Source organism: Macrobrachium rosenbergii, chromosome 52 (assembly GCF_040412425.1).
Source record: "Macrobrachium rosenbergii isolate ZJJX-2024 chromosome 52, ASM4041242v1, whole genome shotgun sequence".
NCBI classification, from domain to species: domain Eukaryota; kingdom Metazoa; phylum Arthropoda; class Malacostraca; order Decapoda; family Palaemonidae; genus Macrobrachium; species Macrobrachium rosenbergii.
This window is the reverse complement of record NC_089792.1, coordinates 24,566,364-24,576,363: the sequence shown is the minus strand read 5'-3', so window position 1 is coordinate 24,576,363 and position 10,000 is coordinate 24,566,364. Positions and strand designations below refer to the sequence as shown.

Below are 10,000 nucleotides of genomic sequence, written 5' to 3'. Positions count from 1 at the left end.
AAGGCCTAACCAATTGGTAGCAAGGACCACACCTCTCGAACGACTCGAGAAATGAATTTCTATCACTTGGGAAGAACTGGGCCACAACTCTGTTCCCAAAGCTGGGCTGTTTGCTCTCAGTCCCTAACCACTTCCATACCATCCCATGATGGGCAGTTTATTTTTCTTACATCTCATAAACCTACCGAGAAGGTTTATTTATCTCACGTAATACATATACAGTTGGTTAAATCTGCTTGTATGCCACCCTCCTGCCTCTTTCATATAATTTTTGTACCTGCTTTTGATGGTCTTTCTTTCTCATGGTTTCATTAATTTTCTCCGTGACCTTGTAGACCAGCTTCTTGTAATGTTGATTCTTGCTGCAGTCATGACAGATGTCGCCGTTTATCTGTATGCCAGCGTGAAAATAAGTATTTTCAGGACACTGCTGGAACACCTGTTTCTGAGGGGCCAGCTAAATCATAGCGTTGCTTGAATACTTACTGTAAACGTTTTTTCCAAGAATTGTTTGATACTGTAATAAGATGTGCCAGCTTTTTATGGAATTACCCTTTTGTAAGCCCTGTGATGGGAAATACTCCTCTTTTTATCCCTATTTAACAGTAGTAAGACGTTATTTTATAGTTCTCTAGACCGCGTGATAGGTGTGCAGCTCAAAGAAGTGGGGAGATTCATGTATAGGAATATTAAAATTTTCTTTAAAATCTCAAGTGTTATTTTAATGTTCATATAAATGAAGTCTTAGCCTAAACTCATGACATTTACAGTAAATTTATTACTTGGTTAAAGATAAATCAAGTTTGCCCTTGTTGTATGGCTGAAGAACGTTCTGGTAAAGGTAGCCACTATTAATTTCTTTTAAACAAGTCAAGGTATTTTATTCAGTCTTCAAGAATAATTAGTTAGTTATGGGTAAAGTAAATGAGAAACACAGCTTTTTTCACATTTGTTTGTTGTTTTAAAGCTGTTAAATAATTATTCAGTTTGATAGATACAGCATCAAGGCTGCTTTTTTTATTAATTATTTTTTAAAAAGGTCCCAGCTTGTTCCCATTTTTATATCCTTGATGCCTTCTTTTGAACCGGATCTTTGTTGGACTTTGATGATGCCCCTGCCTGACATACGAGTATTGTGTACATGTGATATTTTCACAGCGCTCTTTTTTGTTATGCATGAGGTCGCATACGTACCACGTTGTAACAGTCGATTTAGCGTTAGAAACCTATAAATTAGATCATAATCCGGGGCGTTCTTGCAAAGTGTCCGCCTCTCCGACCGGTCGGGCGGATTTGTGCGTCACAGACCTAAAACGATCACCAACTCGGCCATCGAGGCTCTTTTTGTTTTCTGGACCGATATGACAGAATGAACCAGATTTTTGTTGAACTTTGATGATGTCACATACGAGGTGGTGATATTTTCAACTTTTTATTATGAGGGACCACATCGCCTAGTCGATAGAAATTAAAATTTCATTTCGCTTAAGTGCCAGTGGGTTGGGAGGAAAGGTGGTCAACTGATCAATTGTTTCTTTTTTTTTTGTAATCATCAGAATCGATCTGTATATTAAAGACAATAAATGAATGGAAAGATTTCATCGAAAGAACAGCATGAAATATCTTTTGTTGTTTCATCGATCGATCTGTAATGAAAGAAATAAATGAATGGAAGGAATATATTTTTTGAGTTTCCAATCGGTGAGAGTGTGTGTGTGTGTGTGTGTGTGTGCTTGCGCGCTCATAAGTGACTATGACGTAAAATAATGTGTGGGAGTTATCCTGAACAGAAATGACTGTAGTTCCGACAGTTGCATTTAAATTATGCGTGTGCTCATTTTGTACAAGGTCTAAAGTTCTAAACAGTCGGCCTCTTTTACATAGTTTAGTTCTCTACCACCGAGTGGAAGTCTTCGAAAAAACTGTTGCTGCCACAGCGTCATTAGCTGGCCAAGGTCTAAGCTGACCACCTCATTGTATTGCGTAGTTTATGACTAGGAATCTTTGTTAGAATCTCTTTCATTGTTAGTGACCAGTTTTCTGTATCTGTTGTTTCTGGCTGTTTCGTCATGCAATTTCTGCGATTTCTCAGTAAGGATAGTGTTAGTGCAAGGAAATTATCAATCGAGTTATTTTTCGTATTTTCGCGGGGCAAAATTTTCGAATGGAGATCTTACGCGAGTTTTTAAATTTTTACTTCCAGAAGAGGTTCGGCCTTTTATGACAAGTATAATTTTTCCCCACACAGATACGAACCTGAGAGATTATGAATTGGTTTTGGTGAAATTTATCTTCTGCAGCTTTCCTTTTTCTTATGATACGCAAGGATTTTGTTGCTTTTCGTTTATGGCATTGAATGTTTCGTGTACGTATCTCAAGGTCGCATATTGAATTTCAGTCAACCCTTGTGGTGCTGGGGTCATATATCTAGCGATAATTAACAAGAGGTCCTACAGCTTTTATTCTTTTTATTTATTGAGTTACATCTGTCTTTTTCTCTTGTTTTTGGCTTCAGTTAGTAGATACTACTTCTCCTAGACTTTCCACGTAACGTCATTTATGAACGCATCCTGTTCGATATTTGTTTCAGTGAATGTCAAAATTCGTAGGCCCCTCCGATGTATGAAAAGTCATTTACTTGCAAAGTTTCTTTTAATAAAAAACTAATCTTTGAACGGAAGAGAATTCCTCTTGAAAAAAAAAAAAGCTGAGTGATATTACTTTGACGGATATGTTTAGTTGTTGTCCGAAGTTTTGGAAAGCTGGGAAAAACTAATTAATATCTCTTCGACTTTTATTATTATTATTATTATTATTATTATTATTATTATTATTATTATTTATTTGTATTTATTTTTTTTGTATTTTCAAAAGCTCACTGAACCTCCTACGCACAGCTTGCTCACCGAGCATCCACGGACAGTTTTGCATATTTCATTTAGATTCAAAGCTGAAATTTGGCGACGTTCTGTGGCATGAAAAAGAGAGGCTTTGTGAACTTTATTCTCAAGTAGTTAAAATGTAAATGCTGTAGTGTTATGTTCTGTATTTTTGATCAACTCGGCTTATTTTGCTACATTTAAAAATAGACAAGTTAAACTTCTCATGCAAAGTTCAACTCTAGAATAAATATAGATCGCATAGAAATTATTTTCTGTTTTGTACAGCACCTATCATTTGTGCAGCTCTAAAACTTTCTATTAAGAAAATGTACAGATTTGGGCCCTGTCCCTCAGGAAGCCAGCTGGCCTGGCTGGTCTTGGATAAGGCACTCGAGCTCAGGGTATGAACACTTGCTGTCTTGTAGATCGATACGCCTTAAGGTAAATGCCAGATCCGCAATCGAAAATTTTAACCTTCTACAGGAGGAGCACTGGAAATCATTGGCAGCGAGATGATGGATAGGTTTAAGGCATTTAGTGTGTTGTCTCCTCAGCTTCAACAATGGCATTTGGTGGATGACCTTGGTTAAAAACTATTAGGAAACGGCAGGGGTCATTAGCCCTGGCTAGAAAATGGGCACTACAAGGAACCAGCTCTCCTTTAGGGTATTTAGCCATTGAATCATCAGTGAATTCTGCCATGTAAAAGGATAGGAACAGTTTGGAAATGGACCCCAGTCCCAGGCATGGGGGATGCTAGGAACCTCCCAGTTCAAGTAAATACTAGAGGCAAACTGAGAAGTATGAAATAGGAAAGTAAGAATCTGCATGAAATTTAATAGTCGAACAGGTAGAAAATGAATTCAAAAATTGTGGACTGGACATTTTCGCTGCTTGTGAATTACGTTGCAAAGGAATGGTAAAAGAGAGACTGGGAGCGGGAATTTGTACATTTATTCAGAAAGAGCAGATGGAGTTAGTCAAGGAGTAAGCATAACTTAAAGGCCAAATACAGAAAAGGCACTGACTGGCTGGAGAGCATTGAGCAGTAGATTACTGCTGCCAAGATTTAAATCTATACAGTGCAAATAGTATTAATAGTAGGCTGTGAACCAGTGGATGAACTCTCCAAAGAAATAATGGATGAGTTATATAGCGAACTGCAAAAAGTTGTAAATTAAACACCAGAAAAGAAAACTTTTGTTTGACACGTGTACAAAGTTAAGTATAGCTTAGTTTTACCAGACCACTGAGCTGATTAACAGCTCTACAAAGGATTTGGTAAGAAACCAGTTGGTTACTTAGCAACGGGACAGCTTATGGGAATCCGAACCACATTATAGCGATAAATGAATTTCTATCACCAGAAATAAATTCCTCTAACTCTTCATCAGCCAACCGGGGAATTGAACTCAGGTGCCCATCGATTACAGTTTTTGTGTACAAAGGTTGGTGTGAGCAATGAAGGTATGGAGAATGTAGAAGGTATTGATGCCTGAGGAGTCTTCAGGTGAAATTTTATTACGTTTTTGTGCTGCAAATAATGTGAAAGTTGGAGGTACTCTTCCACGTAGATGTACTTGGAAATCTCCATATGACAGTCTTAGAAAACTAAATAGATCACAAAGCCGTTAATCGAGAGAGAATGTCAGGAGCAAAGGAGCAGGTGTCGGCAGTGATCAATAACTTGTCATTGCCACACTAAAGCTGAAATGAAAGTACCCAACAAAAGAATTAACAGAGTATCTAGGTTCAATGCAATAAAGCTTATTGAAAACGAACGTCAAAAGGGCTTTCTCTCTTAAATGTTGAACTTCTACGGGTCAGGTCTGAGGAGGAGCAGACAATCTTTGAGGACTGGTTTAACATCAAGAATGTGTTTCAGTTTTCTGGAAATTAAGTACTGGGATATGGTGTAACAAGACGGAAACCTTGATTATCGGATACCACGAAGACTAGGCAGGAGTAAAGGGTACTTGTAACAAATTTCAGGGAGGAGATGAAGCATGCGAAGTAGAACATGATACATGCGGAAGCCTAGACAGTGAAGTTAAACGAAGATCAATAGGTGATGATGGAGAATATTTAGACAGGCAAGCTGACGGCATTGGTATTAAGGTAGCCTGCACAGTTGTTAACGAAATATCCATATGTGAAAAGAAGAAGAAAATCTTTGTCAAAAGGAGGGATGGCATAGTAACATGGGAAAAAGAAGCCATAAATAAGCGATATGAAGGTGATGATTGATTTATCAGAAGCCGACGATGAATCTGAATGTGCTTATGAATGAATTCGCGGTTCTTGAAGTAGATTCACTAGTAAAAGCTTTGGAAATAGAATACACCATGCTAATAAGGAGTCACTGCAGAGATGATTTTAGCTGGAACTGAAATGACAGCTATACTACTAACTCGAGTGTTTTGCAGAATATGGAATGAAGAATCAAAGCCTGATGACTGGGAATGGAAGTCATAGTTACGGTACCAACGGAGGTGACCTGACTGAATGTGGTAACTATAAAGGCATTGCACGTATGTCGGTCTTAATGAAAATATTGAATGTGCCCAATCTCAGTAGGTTGAGTAAATAGTGGGGTGCTATGAAGGAATGTTTTCACCTTTGCTGTTTGCTCTCTTAGATTTTAAAGTGAGGGAAAAGGTGGTTTGAGAAGGAAGAGAAGGTTTAGAGCGTAGTAACCACTAGAATTTCGCAAACTTACAGTCTGCAGATGATTCTGTTTTAATTGGCAAAACGCCACACGATTTGCGAAGCTTGCTTAATAGAATTCGTCATACAGTATATCTAGGGAGATGGACCTTAAAATAAAAAAATAGACAACATAAGTAATGAGGATTTAGTATGCACAAAAGAATGAAACATTATTAGAGAAAGTATTAAAGATGTTTGATCTTTTATTTATTAAAGAACAATGATATTCAATACATATTTTAACCCACGGTCAAATACCTAACCTTAACCTATAGCATCTTGCCCTGATCTGGCCGGGAGGTGTGTGTTTCATTGGTTTTTTGACCCCTCAACGTGACCTAAAACGATTTGTACCATTTATTCTGTAGTATTACCAAAAGTGATTGGTCTCGAATGAAAATATTGAGAAATGTGTCATAGATTGTATCTCACATGTGTACTGCTTATGAAGCATACTAAGTGTTCAAAATGTCGTTAAGATTTGCTCTTTTCTCATTCAGTAAGCTTGCATACCGAATCGGTAGTCACCTGGAAATGACGAGGTAGCACCCAAGGTCTGTAGACCTTGGTAGCACCATCCACAAAAGAACTCAAAATATTTTATGTACATTGTATGCGGAGTCCAGTACTGTTGAACATTATAACGACTTGTTCACTCCTAACGATTCCAAGACGTGGAAACCCAGCGATTTAAAGCTAGTGAATTTACTTGTACAAGAACAGAAATATTTTCATATTTGTGGCCGAGAGATCAAGTTCTCTCTCTCTCTCTCTCTCTCTCTCTCTCTCTCTCTCTCTCTCTCTCTCTCTCTCTCTCTCTCTCTCTCTCTCTCTCTCTCAGTGAAATTCGAAGACATTTTGGTTAAAGGGAATCAATGATTTACACGAACATCACTGCAAATACCAGAGAAATGTCAAGTCAGATTCAAAACAATTCCGTAAGGAATAGCGGCGGGAGAAGGTGCGAGAGGAATGAGAATGAATTTAAAGACCCAGATAACGTAATACAAGTCAAGTTTTACATAAAATAAAATTACTGAAATTTCAGTAAGTGCTTATTTTATGCTCGTTCTTGTCATATATATATATATATATATATATATATATATATATATATATATATATATATATATATATATACATACATATACATATATATATATATATATATATATATATATATATATATATATATATATACATATACATATACATATATATATATATATATATATATATATATATATATATATATATATATATATATATATATATATATATATATATATATATATACACACACACAGTATATGTGTGTGTGTGTGTGTGTTACAGGGAATATGTAAAGTCCAGGGATTTCACGAAATTCTTAGGTAATATGTGAAATGACCCATTCGCTTAGGAACATTTGATCCCGAGGGCTAGTACTAAACACGGCAAAACAGTGATTCATCTACACTGTTTTTGCTGTGTTTAGTACTAGCCTCAGGGGGGTCAAATGTGTTTTACCAAGTTTAGTACTAGCCCTGGGGTGTCAAATATGTTTCGCCAAATTTAGTACTAGCCCCTGGGGGATCAAACGTCTTAAGTGCATTTGATTCCCCAGGAGCTAGCACTAAATGGCAAAACACATTTGACCCCCAGAGGCTAACAGTAAACTTGGCGAAACAGTGTAGATAAATCAATGTTTCGCCTTGTTTAGTACTAGCCCTGTCAGTTTTAGGCACACAAACACTTGCTAAAAACTCAAAGCCCTCATAAAAATAACTTTTCCTTTCAGATTTAATCACTGCTTCATTCCCGTAGGGGGGCTGTGCCGTCAGTGCACCTCACATGTTGCACTGTAGGCATTGCTTAACCTTCTTTGCTGCAACCTCCTTCATTCCTTTTACTGGTACGTCCGTTCATATTCTCTTTCTTCCATCTAACTTTCCACCCTCTCTAACAATTGTTTCATAGTGCAACTGTGAGGTTTTCCTTCTGTTATACCTTTCAAAGCTTCTTACTGCCAATTTCCCTTTCAGCGCTGAGTGACCTCATAGGTCCCAGTGCTAGGCCTTTGGCCTACATTCTATATCTGTCACTGTTTCATAAACATATGACCCATTTAACCTCATCCTTGTCCAAGCCCCTACAGTTTTCCCTCATTAATCATTCTGTTATCTGTCTTTTACTCTTTCAATAAAAATTCTGCTTTAGACATTCATTGGTTTACTAAAAAAAATGTTATGCCCCAGTACTGTAATCTATCTTTTGTATTCATTTACAGGGACACAGTTGTTCCTCTTACCCATACCTTTGGGAATCTTCCCTCGGCCAGACATACCTTATGCAACCAGGTCAGCAACTCTGTTATACTTCCACAACTGTTCCATAGCATCCCACTTGTTATCCTATCAAGTCTTTTTAATTGCCAAAGTTGTATACTTACCGTAACTGTAATTTTCACAAGCATCCGATAGACTAAACTTGCACACTCTTGTCTCTCTTCTATCTTCCACTTTAACCTAATTCTCAAAATTCTCACTTTCACCCTTGACTCCATATTCTAAAGACAGCATCTCTATTTGTATCTTCTAGTCTGGGATACATTTGTTTATTACCTTCTTTTGGTATTAGCCTGTTTCCTTGCAGAACTATTTCCCTTGCTCCAAAAGTTTTGCTCACCCTCTTCTCCCCTGTTTTTTTATTACACTTTCTTGCAACAGCACCTGAATTAATCTCTTTTTTCTTCACTGAACGTCTCATGTCGTTATTCCACCAGTTACTGTTTTTATTCCTTTTACCCAACCTCCTAAAACACTGATTTTTTTCATTTTGCAGAAAATATTCTTGTGCTGGAATTTTAGCCATAATTTACTCCTTAAATTTTTCATCCATATTCCTCTTATATGCTGTCCTCTTACCCTTCTTACCCAACTGATTTGTTTTAATTATCCTTACACTTACATTTTTAGCTCTTTATCTGCATACTTGACCCTCCACCCAAACTTTGTTTTTGTAATCTCCAGCCAGTTTTTGCATCAAATACTTTTGAATATTTTTTCCATTTACAATAAGAAACTCACAAAGTTTCCATAAGACAAGTTCTTCCAAATCTGCCCAGAACACCATCTCTTTCTGTGTCCCCAGTTACGATCCAAGTTAATCCCCAGTTTTGGACTTTGTAATCTACCTTTGCATCAAATCCCATAGCCCAACCGTTCTTTCATGCTCTCCAACCTCCCTCAATACGATATTTAGACTCCCTAAAACTCACTCGCACTCATTCTGTTCATCTTCACAACCTTTTTTTTTTCTTGCTGTCTCAGTCTCATCCATACTCTTTGCAAACTCACATTTTTACTCTCCCCTTCTCTTAGTTTTATACCACAGCCTGACTTCGATTTCTCAGCTTTTGAATGGATGTACTCTTCTCTTATTGGTTTTGTTGATGGTTGTTTGTTAAAAGTTAACATATTTTGTCCAGTTCTCCAACTATTCCAGTAGGAGAAATGCCCATTATATACTGTAGGCTGACGTTGCTGAACATTTTTAGGACTCATTTCCCAACATTGGTAAGCTTGCTATATCGATGTGAGGATTTCAGCTTTTTGATTACACTGTCATCTTCGTATTGTACTATTTCAACTATCATTCCATCAATTTTTAGCATCTTTCAATTCTTCAGTCTTTAAATTGACAGTCATTTCATCCTCATTCTCAGTCATGCATTGGTTCGTTCAGTCATGCATTATTGGATATTTTTAGTCAGCATATGTTTTAATGTGATAATATATTTTTAGTCTGAGCCTTTAATAATGTTTTTAATATATATATATATACATACATATACATATACATATACATATACATATACATATATATATATATATATATATATATATATATATATATATATATATATATATATATATATATATATTTATATATATTGATAATGATATATGGCCTATATATATAAGCAATAAAAATATACAAATGCCTAGATGTCTTATCATAGTTATTATGGATATATCTGGGCTTTGATTGATTGCTTGAAACCCAAGCATTAAAAATATACAAATGCCTGAGATCTTATCAAGTTTATATGGATATATCTGGGCTGTTGATTGCTGCCACCCATCCTTTTATATATATACATATATACATATATATAATATTTCATGTTGCCTCGTAGTATGTATATCTTATAATTTTGATATATTTACTCTTCTATTTATCATGTGTTATGTGTAATGATAATGATTATTGAAATATCGTATGTAGTGGTATCAGATCTCAAAAGACTTAGTGATAACGTAGTATATGATGAACATGTGTGTCCTAGTGAAGGGTTTGTTTCACTTCATTTGTCATCAGTTCAGATAAGAGAAGCACGTTGTGTTGGGTTTTTTTGCTTTGTTAAT

The 10,000-nt window shown here is 36.3% G+C and overlaps 1 protein-coding gene across 1 annotated transcript in view; it reads left to right on the top strand.

Moving 5' to 3' along the window:
- Positions 1–10,000, top strand: part of LOC136833756 (uncharacterized) — a 46,095-nt gene that overhangs the window by 30,124 nt on the left and 5,971 nt on the right. The gene's annotated exons all lie outside the window — the stretch shown is intronic.